This window comes from Amblyomma mixtum, chromosome 10 (genome assembly GCF_055824585.1).
Source record: "Amblyomma mixtum isolate Tamu chromosome 10, ASM5582458v1, whole genome shotgun sequence".
Taxonomy (NCBI): Eukaryota; Metazoa; Arthropoda; class Arachnida; order Ixodida; family Ixodidae; genus Amblyomma; species Amblyomma mixtum.
The window spans coordinates 142548040-142560923 of NC_143021.1; positions in this window are offsets into that span (position 1 = coordinate 142548040).

A 12884-nucleotide genomic window follows, 5' to 3' on the forward strand; every position below is an offset into this window, starting at 1 on the left:
AGACGCCAATCGAAATGTCGTTGAGGAGTCATTTACTCCGCTGCACTAGCAGCGGCAGAAAATTAAGCCTCAGAAGCAGCCAGGTAGGCCGCTCTGAACACACGCAAAATGCACCCTCCCTCTCTGCCAAATACGCAGCGAATGTGCACGCCGAAAGACACGCGGCGAGTGGTGCGCATGCAGAAACGCGCGATCATCCGTTGTCAGTCGCGATTGCTTGCCTGGCCGTCTCGTTACACCAGTGAAACAGGGCGGCATGTCGACGCCCTCGCCACCGTCACAGCGGCACAAATGCAGGCAGCGCGCTATGGGGCCGCGGAACGATGTGGCAAGGCGAAGGCTGAACAAGGAAGCGATGAGCAGGCATTCCTCTGTTTCTGCCGCGCATGCGTGCGGCGCGCATTACTATAACCCAGAGCCTAACGTTAAATCGCGCCAACTTGCTCCGCAGAGCCCCGTCGGCGCGCTCTAGAGGGTGCTCACGTTCATATTGAACAAGATGGCGCCCGACGCGGATCTACACATGTGCGCGCTGCTCCCAGCCCATTCGTGGTAGGCAGCAATTATTGTCGTGCGAGTGTTGTAAGCAGCATTTTCACTGCAAATGCATCAACATACATGCCGAGGAACAGATCATCGAATCCGGGACCAAGAAGTGATAATGCGTTGCCTGCGTGTTACTGCGAGATGCTTCGACAACAGAGCTTATCTGCAATACCGGCGGCGAGGGAACGCTCCACGAGGCAGTTCGCTCTTCCCGTGATCTTCAAGGCACTGCTTCTGTCAGTGCTCCAACGAGTGTTGTTGTGATGGTGGAAAAAAAAAATATGGCTAGTCCAATGGACGCGTTGGGCGCTGAGGTGCGACAGCTTCGATCCGAGATTTTCGATCCTGCCTGATGCTGTGAGTGGCCCGCGGGCTCGCTCTTCGACTGTCTGGAATCTCACAACCAGTACAGGTGCCCCAAAAGTAATACGGAGCACGCGAGCGGTGGCAGAAATGGAAAAAACTGCATGCCAGCGCGCTCTATCAGCAGATGGGCGCCAAAGAGCGGAGGGGCGTCGGCACATCCGGCTGACCCATCTCGATAACTTGATGCTCGCGTTATCGCCTCAACGAGCGAACTTGCGCTGCTACCATCAGTGCTCGCCAGGGGCACTTTCATAACATCATGCAAGCGTTTGTTCTTTGTCCGCGCCGTGTAGAAAGTGGCGTTCGGCATACTGCACTTTTTGCTTTTTCAGGAATGCTACCATTTTCAGCCTGCGAGACCGCCGTGGTTCGCACTTCGCTTCGCGGGGAGTTTGTGACAGTGGAAACTGAGAAAACTTCACGAAGGACACAAAAAGAGAAGACGAGACACAGACGCTGATATAACTATGGAACGTCATACCCTGATCGTCTTCCCTTTCTGCGTTCGTCATGAAGTTCGCGCTGCTTATATCGTGATGAACAAGCTCATGATGTGTTCGCCGAGTTTGTGCGCGAGCTATAGATGCTTCGTCCGTCGGTTTGGCAAGTGTGATCAACTTTTTCTTGGTTCAAGGAAGTGCATGAAAAAAAGAATAACATTCATGTGTTGCCTTTGTTGTTTTCATTATAAAGATAGGGGCTCAACGGTATAGCAACTGAACTAATTAAGGATCACTTCCCTTGGCACAAATTTGCTTTCTTACAATAGAGGAAAAAAATACGAACGAAAAACGAGCTTTTCTCTCATTTAGTCGTCCCCTATAGGCGATATTTTGCAAACATGCAAAGGAGAAAAGGGCAACAGGGTGGAGGCGATTAAAATACAACTTCCAAACGCACTTTTCATGCAAACTCAAAGTTTAAGGACGGGTGAAGCTCCCGCTCACGTTAATAACATCGAACATACGTCGAGGAAGGGACTCGTATAATGAGTCGACGTATCCGGGTTGCTCTCGAAGGTTGTCCAGTGCAAGAAAGTGAATTTGTGTGGAAGAAAATGGTCATAAATTATTAGCCCACTTGCTATGCCGTTGAGCACCTATTTTTATCCGCGACAGCCCACGCATGGTATTGTTTTTGTTTTTTTCTTGCTTCTCATGCGTTCCCTAGAGCGAAGAAAAGTTGTCACCGCATTTGCCGAAACGTTGCTCGAGTGCTTATACCCGTCAGCGCACAAGCTCGCCGGCATGTGTAGCACAGATTTCGGCTGCTCCACAGACAAAAATAATGCACGTCCTGACGAAGCATAAAGCGCACGGTGCCGATGGCAAACATTTATGCACGGCCCGGACGAACAACAAACCATGAGGTATTGAAAGCGCCCCTGGCGGGCAGGGATGGTAGCAGCGCAGCTTCGCTCGTGGCGGCGATAACGCGAGCATCAAGTTATCGAGATGGGTCAGCCGGATGTGCCGACGCCCCTTTGCTCTTTGCCGCGCATCTGCTGATAGAGTGCGCTGGCATGCAGTTTTTTCCATTTCTGCCACCGCTCGCGTGCTCCGTATTACTTTTGGGGCACCTGTACATGTCTGCTGTGGTGACAAACTTCGCTGCCACGAATAGTTGTCGCCCGTCTCAGGCCTCCTTCTCATTACCAACATACTCATCTTCCACGCCCGACAAAAACGGTGAGCCAGCCTTCCTTGCATCGAGCGTCGTTCGGCACAGCTAAAGGCCGATTCACACGACGGACCTTTCGCCCGCGGCCCGCGCACTACTTGTGCATACGTCAGCACTTTGAGAGGCGCGCTGGATGCATGGATGGATGGCGGCCGACAGCGCGCCCCTCAAAGTGCTGACGTATGCACACGTAGTGCGCGGGCCGCGGGCGAACGGTCCGTCGTGTGAATCGGCCTTAAGCGGCGATGCTTAAAGAAGCGCCCAGATTAGCGGCAAAAAAAAAAAAACTATTTGCTTCTCTCCTGAATCCAGCTATACAACAGCGTCAGACCTACAGGAACTTTGGCGGATATAGTAAGGGACAAGGTTATTACGTGTACAAGACTGAAAACGAGGCACAATACGTATTGCTCCTTCCATGTTTCTCTGGATGGGAATTTGTTCGAACTTGGGAGCTAACCTCAAGCGTGTCCTTATATAGTTGTGTATTTCGCCCTTCCGGTGGAAACCTGTATTCCTTCCGGCTGTGAGTAATCCGAACGGTGGTCTAACCATATCCCAGAATTGGCACAAGAAATTAAGTTCTAATATAAAAAGAAGAGTGCTCCCAACTAAAAGGGAAATGCTCTTCGTGAATGCATACTAATCTCAGTCATGATATGCGTGACGGAAACATGGCTATACACTCATCGAGTGCAAGTGCCTCTTATTTCTCGACGAGTAAGTTGTTTTTAAAGCCTGCAGAATGCACTCTGAGCTGGGTAAACACGTGGATGGGCGGTGTTCTGATAGCGTCCGTTGTTTATTAAGTGCATTTAGAAGACCATACCTCGAGATATACGAAGAATGTTTGTGGTTGGAACTTCCAACACGTGACAGTTCGAACTATCTCGTCGGCTGTGATTACGTTGCGCCAAATACGGATCCTGCAGTTTTCACGGATAATTCTTTAGATACTAGGGGGAAAAATTGATCTCTGAATATTCAAAGTTCACATCTGTCATTCTTTTTGTCTTTTCGTCCAGTGCATGAGGTGCTTACCAGAAAAATTTAGGTGCGCTGTAAAATGAACACCAGAATTGCGACTGGCCTCTATTCCTTAAGATCCAGAATGTTGAATCAGTCGTCGAGCTATTGACATCACTTGTATAGTGAATAGGAAAGAAAAAAATACCAAGGAGCCATCCAAGGTATTCTAGCCTTCCCGTCATGGTTTCCTTGCGATTTGAGACACTACTTGAATAAAAAACAGCGGTGTTACAAACTCTTTGTAAAATTAGAAGTGAGTATCTATATCAAATATATTCATTATGCAGACCAACTGTGAATCATTTGCACGCGATTAAGCTCAATACACAAACTTCTCGGTCAGAACACTAAGACAGAACCTAAAAGTTTTAACCTAACAGTTTTGGTGCTTTATTGCGGAAGTAAAGTAATGATAAGGTGCGGTGCTAAAGGTGCATGATGGGATCCGTTTCAAACCGAAAGATGTATACCGAGCTTTCGCTGATCCTTGAACTCTTGTTTTGTGCGCCTTGATAACACAAGTGCTGCTATCACTTTTGAAGACATATTGAAGACAGCGCTGACTGCTTGGCGTTATGAAAGCGTCGCTGGCATGAGGATATATGGGCAGTTCATGAGCTTAACAAAACGCATTTGCATGTATATGACAGTACCGAATCGCGTCTCCTAGCGTATCTCGCGGATGCAATGCGATACTGTTTGCGCGTAAGGCATCAAGTCTGGCGGGACGTGACCCTTTGCCCATTGCTCCCAGCAGAGGGGTCTAGCCGCCCCTATCCTGGGCGAAGTCTGCTTTGTTATCTGGCTAAGGGGTGGGTTGGTGCGGGGGGGGGGGGGGGGGAAGGGGTGGTATTGTATAGACCTTTCCAAAAAGGGCTCCCTGGGTGCTGCCATATTGTTCCCTGGACTGCAGTGGGCACCTCGCGCTAGCACGGTGGAAGCGGCAGCGGAACCGGTTTCCAGCGCGCCGTGTTTCACGCCACTTTACGCCGGTGATTCCTGGTTAACGGAGATATTTCCAAGATGGTGCACAAATATTATTCTGAATGTGCAACTACAGTGGCATTAAGGCTGCTAGAACGGCCCTGGGCGGCAGAGGTACGAGCGGGATGTCTGAATCATTAGCTATTTCGATGAGACGTCGGGATCTTGGTCGGGTATAGCAGCGCCCAGGGAGCCCTTTTTGGAAAGGTGTATTGGGCGCGAGGACATACCGTGGCGCCACCTCTCGGCTGCTCGCGCCTGACGCACTAAGTGGGGTAACGCGCGTTGAACTGCTACTGTGTGACGCTTTCCCAGGTAGTTTGGCTGTGCGCTAATAGTTTATTTATTCATTTAATAAATGCACTTGGGTCTGGACCTGTTTAGGCTCAATTTGAGGCATCAGGCCCACTCACTCGGCAACAAAACACGTTACCGTGTGAGCGAGCTGTTCAAGTGGCAGCGATCGTGCAACGACCACCATTGTTGATGCTATGGAGAGAACTGAAGGTGCCACACCAGTCAGAGGCAAGCGGCCTGTAAGATCGCGCCTCGTACACGACCTCGCTGGCTCTCCCCTTTGTACTTCCCGCGTGGCTCGCGCAGTGCAGCAACAAATGCGGAAGCAATTACCGGCATGGGGAGGACGCCACTTTGGAACGCAGCCGCGACGCCTCGGGCAGAGGGCGCACGTGCGGCGTGGCCTTGCCGTCCCGAAAGGGGTGGTCTCCCTCCCACCGCGACTGATAAAAGGACTGATCCGCTGACTGATAGCGTTGTAGCCATGCGGGGAGGTAAACAAAGGTCTTCCGGTTGGACGCAGCACGAGAGGGTGGCCGCCTTGAGGCAGTTACGCACGTGCATGCACTTGAGATGAAAAGTGCGTTCTTGGGGGAAGGCGAGGGTGTTGCGTGGAGAGCGTTTTACGAATGTTTTCTTGATTTGTTTATTTATTTATTCGAGCCCTGGTCTCAAGGCTATGCCCAACCCACAGGGCCGTGGCTACTGCGAAATTAAGTAGCGATTGGTTGATCAAAGACTGGGGCGGGTCAAGAGAAATGACCGCCCCAGCGCCTTTGTTTATGTATGTAATAAAAACGGAAGGAAAAGCCAGGAATGGCAGTCCTAAACAGGCTCCGTGCTTCGCACGTACGGAAAACTTCTAGGCTCTAACCGAGACCGCCGGTCGATGAGTAAGATTTTCCGAAGTCGTATCTCCGTGTGGGGTAAGTCGCAACGAGGCTCCGTGCTTGGCACGTAGGGAAAACTTCTAGGCTCTAACCGAGACCGCCGGTCGATGAGTAAGATTTTCCCCGAAGTTGTGTCTCTGTGTGAGATAGTATCTCTGTGTGAAATAGCATCTCTGTGTGAGATAAGTACCCTCTAAGTTACAGTACTTGAACGTCTGTGTGACTTCACGCTTCTGCAACTGAGTTTGCCTTGTATATACTCTGTAAATATAATTTCCCTTTCGTACCTTCTGCTTCTGGACTCCTGTGCTTCAAAACACCACCGAACTACTCACGTTTGGAGGAGGCTGAACTCCCCCGAAGAAAAGCAAACGAACCTGAAGAAGGAAGAGAATTTACTCGGCCACTGAATATCGGTAATAAGATTTCTCTGTGACAGGTGCCGAGCGCTTTCAGGCAGCGCCGGCGGAAGCGGCGTTGTTCGACTGCTCCCTAGAACTTTGTACAGCAGTCGGGTTCGACAGTTGGAGACGACGCGGATAAATGTTTAAATGTCAGTGTTCTGCATTTCACGCCGCGCATTCTTGCGCACCGACCGCGACGGTATTGCCATTCGAGCTTCAGGCGAATGTTTGTTTATCCCGCGCAGGGTAATTTTGCTGACTCTTTCCTCATGAGGTCACAATCTGTAATGTTCTAGTTTGTGTTTATTGGCTTGCTCGGCCATTCGAAATTATCACTCCAGTTGAGGCGCGTGCGTGTTATTTTTTTTCACGCGGCAAAATCTTTTATTTCGTTTCAGTGAAACTTCCGTTGTCAAGCATCAATGACTTCATTGAGAAGAAATTTGAGACCTCCCGGCTTTTGATAGAAGGGGAGGCTGTCTATGACGCAAAGCACGTAGTGGTGTGAAGCGTGAAGCTTTGCAAAGACGATGAAGTCACATTTGTTGGGTTTATCCTTGACCTCCGCTGTCAACAAACACCCTCACGAGCTGGAGATAGAAATAAAAGGAAGGAGAGTGACTGCTGCATCTTGCACTTGCAAAGCAGGTGGTGATGAAAACTTTTAATTACTAAAATAGAGTGCAGACGTTGGTGAGTGGCGACACCACGGGGTTAACCCGAGCATCCGCAGGGACATCCCCGCAGGGGGATGATGGTGAACAATGCATCACCACGGACCCGAGCATCCGCGCTTAGCCGTGCGTGGCATCGCCGTGTCCGGGGAAAAGGGGATCCTGGTGGTTGAGCCGATGCCGAGCGTTTGGACCCTTAAAGGGCCACGGACCACCCCAGCTCAGCAGACACTCTCTACCTCTCTTTCAGCGAGCCTCCTCTCCTTCCATTCCCTCCTCGAAATTCTTCTCTCCCGCTCCTCGTCGAGTAGGCTCGGCAAGGCAAAATCACCCCTTCGTTCTCCGACGTAAGCCGGAGGCGTGGTGTCTGTGGAGTGCGTCACGGGGTACGTCATGGCCCCGCCTTCAATAGAATTCTTTTCTTGGTTTTTGCTGCTGGGGCTGTTCGAGGGGAGAGGGGGCGCTGCGGGTTTCCTAACACCCTCTCTGTTTTGCTCTTTGGGTCTCCTCGCGGTGTTTCGCCGCGTTTTTTTTATTTGTCCTTCCTCTCCCCAGTTGCTGTTTTTTTTCCGAAACAGCGTCGTCGCATTTTCTCCGCACACTGAACGATCGAGAGGCGCGATCGGCTCGACCACCTAGACTTGTTAGCGAGCGCACCCTTTCATACATCTGTTTGTCATTCCCAGTTAGCGAGCCACCTTTTCATTTTTTTTTTTAGGCCTCTCCACCGTTTCACGAGCGGATGGGCGGAAGTCGTTTCTGTTCGAAACACACGGCGAAGTGCGGACCCGGCAACCGCCCGTTTGCTTTTCTTCATGTGTGTTTGTGTTCTGTGTGTTTGTGTCTTTTCTCCGCTCCGAAGCCCATGTCGTTCATTGGAGTCAGGGCGTACGCAAGATGCATGGAGGATAAGCGGTGTCTGTGCGGAGCGCTCAAGTGGACGAGCGAGGGAAAGGCTCTGCTGCACTACTAATTAAAACCTTGTTTTGGGGGGCTCGCATAGAAGAAAAGAAACTGAGAAGGGAGCGCGCACGCAGAGCGTCTCGTGACGTGATCACGGCGGGGGGGGAGGGGGGGGGGGCGAACCAACTCCCTCAGTTTTACTATTTTTTACTTTTTATGGCAAGGGTTCAAGGCTGTCGCCGCACGCTCCCTCCGCAGTTTTTTTTTTTTTCCTTCATGCGGGTTTGGAGGCATGAGCCAGAACAGAAGGCGCTGCGGAAAGCCTTGTGCAGACGACGCGACGCCAAGGCTACGCCCAACCTTCTCCCGTCAGTCAGAACGATGCACCAATGGAGTGCCTTTAGCGAAAGTAGCCACCCTTGACGTCAGCGGGGTGCAGAGTAGTGGGCGGGGCCCGTTTTTGAAGGAAGGAAAGAACGAACGGGCTTTGATTTGAATTTTCGCAGCTTTTCGGGGCGCGCATGGCTCTAGTATTTTGCAGAGGTTATCTTCGATGCCTCATCTATGCAGTGGGCTTGTTTTTCAAAAATGTCTGGACCCTGTTCAGTGGCCCTTTAAGGCCCCTCGGCGGAGGCAACACACCACTTTGGCCCCAGCTTCCTGTAGACGGCACCTCCGGCCTGACCCAACCGGAGGAAATCGGCAGTCGCCTTTTCCTGTCCTCCCCTCTATCTTTCACTTTCCTATTCCCTTTCTTACAACTCTCCTGTATCCTCCTCTCTTCTTCGTTTTTTCCTCTTTTTCCTGGCGGCGAGGGTTAACCGTGTGTGACCAACTACCCTGAGTTGAGTCATATTAGGTTATAGTTAAGGTGTACAGCTGGCGTAGGCAGGACTTGCTTTCAAGTTCCTGTCGCGTCCCCTTGTTGGACTCCATGGTGGGTGGCTGGCACCATGACCGAAAAACATCAATTTTTTATGGCTCCCCCCCTTTCAAAACCTGATCGCTCTCTGAAAAGAGGGCGGACCGATGCAAGCGACTTTTTCCAAAAAAGAAAGATAACTTTCCCGAAATTCCATGTTGTACATAGCAATGCAGAAGAAAAACAAGCAAGACTGATATCCCCGTTCCTGGTAGCAAAGTGCTTGACAGATATCTTGGGCCTTGGGTACAAGGTATCAAAAATGGCCAGTGGTGACTTACTACTCGAATTGCATGACACCGTCCAGTACTCTAAACTCTCAAACCTCGTGTCCATAGGGGAGATTCCGATCTCCGTTACTTCACATCGATCTCTAAACACTGTCCGAGGCGTCATATCTGAAATCGACTTTGTCCACCTATCTGAAAAAGAAATGCTTGAGGGCCTTACTGATCAAGATGTCATAAATGTTCAGCGAATAAAGATCAGGAAGGACAACAAAGAAATTGACACGAAACACCTCATCCTCACTTTCAACAGCAGCATACTGCCTGAAAGCATAGAAGTCGGATATCTGAAAATAAATGTAAGACCGTATATTCCCAACCCACGCAGATGTTTCAACTGCCAGAGATTTGGCCACGGCTCACAGAGTTGTCGCGGCCGCAAAACTTGCGCAAAATGCTCTTCGAAGGAACACCAATCCGAAGAATGTGTTGCTAACCTACGGTGTGCAAACTGTGAAGGAGACCATGCTGCCTACTCCAGAGCTTGTCCTTCATGGAAAAAAGAAAAAGAAATTATTACTCTCAAGACTACACAAAACATTTCTTTCAAAGAAGCACGAAGGCAATACGCTCAGACAAACAAATTCCCCTTCACTGCAAAAACAAACTTCGCCGATGTGGTGCGTGGGCGCGGCACACCACACCAGGCTACGGCACCTGTCCAGGCCACACGCAGTGAGCCTGTGGCGGGGCCACCCGTGCCCCCGTGTGGAGTAGCTGGCGCTACTCCGCAAACCCCAAAGGAGGCAACGCAGACCCCCGGGTCGGCGGGCCTCAAGACCTCTTCCCACAGGTCGAGGTCAAACTCGAACGCGAACGTGCCTTCTGCACGGTCGTCCAGCGCCTCCGCAGAGGCGATGGACACGACCCCGGGCAGCCCCGCGCCGTCCACGTCGGACGGTCGGCGGAGCTCTCTGGATCGATCAAAAAAAGACAGGCCCCGAGTCACAGGGCCATCAAAAACTTGATCTAGTTTTTCACCCGATACAAACACAGTAATAAGATGGCTTTCATAATACAATGGAATTGTAGAGGACTTTTAAACAATTACAGTGACATAAAAGACATACTAGGAGCACACACTCCTGTCGCCTTATGTCTACAAGAAACAAATTTAGGTCCCCAAAAAAATAACTTTCTTAAGAATTACACTGTTTTCCGCCGCGATCGGGAACAGGCGAGCCGACTATCGGGAGGCGTAGCCATCATAGTGAAAAGCGGCGTCCCTGCTCAAGAGATCAGACTCATAACAAAACTTGAGGCAGTTGCAGTCAGCATTGTCAGCTACAAAACAATTACAATCTGCTCTGTATATATTCCTCCACATCTCACACTAACAGTCCACGATCTACAAGGCCTCATTGATGAACTTCCAGAACCATATCTAGTAGTCGGGGATTTTAACGCTCACTCCCCTTTTTGGGGAAGCGAGCACTGTGACTCTAGGGGTCAAATAATTGAAGATTTTATCCTCACAAGTAATGTATGTCTTTTAAATACAGAAAAAGCCACATACTGCTCCCCTACCTCAGGGAAAATGACCTTTTTAGATTTGTCGTTTAGTTCACCTTCTGTTTTTAACGATTTTAACTGGGACGTCATTGACAATCCATATGGCAGCGATCACCTCCCTGTACTAATCACTTTAACATCCCCACCGGAAATAATCCCCACAAGGCCACTGCGTTGGATGCTTCACCTCGCCGACTGGTCAATTTTTAGAGCAAAGGCAACTTTAGAAGATATAGTTTTAGGAAATCTTACCGTTGACCAGATAAACGAAAAGTTCACTAATTGTATCATAACTGCCGCACTCACAGCTATTCCTCAGTCATCAGGAGTGGCGCGACAAAACCATAAAGTATGGTGGACAAAAGACTGTAAAGAAGCGAAAAAACAACAAAACAGAGCTTGGGGTAAAGTCCGTAGGTATCCGACGCATGAAAATTTCCTAAATTTTAAAAAAGCAAAAGCTAAAGCTCGGTATGTTCGTCGCAGTGCCGAAAAAGCTTCATGGCAGAATTATGTTTCAACTATCAACAGTCAGATCCCATCTAAAAAAATGTGGGAGCAGGTTCGAAAAATAAACGGTAACTTTTCACCATTTACAATTCATTTTTTAACAACACCCGGAACACAAACAAGCATAGACGAACAGGCAGACATCTTAGAACATTTCACTGCAGTTTCAAGTTCATCACACTACACGCAGTCCTTTTTAAAATACAAAAATACAGCTGAAAAACAGAGGCTCCCAACAACTGGAGGTGCAAGTGAAAAATACAATAGTCTAATTACCCGCCAAGAAATCAACAGAGTACTGTCTGCCGGGAAAAAAACTGCTCCAGGACCCGACCATATACATTATGAAATGCTTGCACATCTTTCTGAGCCTGCCATAGAAGCACTTTTGAGATTCTTCAACACAGTTTGGATGTCAGGGAAAATACCTGAAGCCTGGAAGAAAGCTATTATTGTACCGTTCCTTAAACCTGGTAAACCCCCAACCTCTCCTAGCAATTATAGACCCATAGCCTTAACCAGTTGCCTCGCCAAATCCTTCGAAAGTGTCCTAAATATCAGACTAACCTTTGTTCTTCAATCCTGTGAACTGCTTGATATCCATCAGTGTGGATTTAAGAAAGGATGCTCCACTACAGATCACCTAGTCCGTCTCGAAAATAGTCAGAGAAGCTTTTATACACAAACAGCACTGTCTTAGCGTCTTTTTTGATTTAGAAAAAGCATATGATACAACCTGGAGGTTCGGGATTCTCCAGGACTTAGCTGAGCTCGGCATCCGTGGCAGAATGCTCAACTGCATTAAAGACTTTTTGTCTAACCGCTCATTTAATGTCCGCCTAGGCTCGACCCTTTCGAGGGACTTCATTCAGGAAAATGGAGTTCCTCAAGGGTGCATTTTAAGCACAACTCTATTCGTTGTAAAAATGAATTCTATTAGAAAAATAATCCCAAGGTCCATTATGTATTCAATGTATGTTGATGATCTTCAGATAGCATGTACATCTTCCAATATATCCACATGCGAACGACAAGTACAGCTTACAATCAACAAAATGGCAACATGGGCAGACAAGAATGGTTTCCAGTTCTCAACACAAAAAACAGTGGCCTTACTTTTTTCACTCAAACGAGGCTTGTACACAAATCCAACATTACACCTCAACCAAACCGAGCTGCCTTTCAAAAAGGAACACAAATTTCTAGGCATCACCTTCGATAAAAAACTTACTTTCCTGCCTCACATAAACGCACTGAAAAAGAAGGCGTCGCTAGCACTGAACATACTGAAAGTCCTTTCACGCAAACACTGGGGTTCTGATCGGGTATGTCTTCTACACATTTATCGCTCTGTAGTACGTTCCATTCTAGATTATGGTTGCATAGTGTATGGATCAGCAAGGCCATCGTACTTGAAGCGACTGGATCCTGTGCACAATTTGGGATTACGTCTTTCAACTGGTGCATACAGGACGTCACCAATAAAAAGCCTGTACGTAGAGACAAATGAACAACCACTCGCAGACAGACGAACTATGCTCACATGCTCATACATTTTAAAGATCCGTTCCCAACCTAAACACATCTGTTACCCACTCGTTACAAAGTGCCCATCCCGAACACTATTTACCAACAAACCTCTAGCAATCAGACCACTTCTTCTCCGCTTTGAAGAGAAATGCCAAGAACTAGACATAATGAACATATCACCTAATATTGCCCGCAAACCTGATCCACTCCCGCCTTGGTACTGCCTACCATCTGTGTGCGACTTCACATAACACAATTTCGGAAAAAACATACACCACATGAACAGATATTACAAGAATATTTAGCACTCAACGAAAAGTACGGAGAATACGAAGCATTTTATACCGATG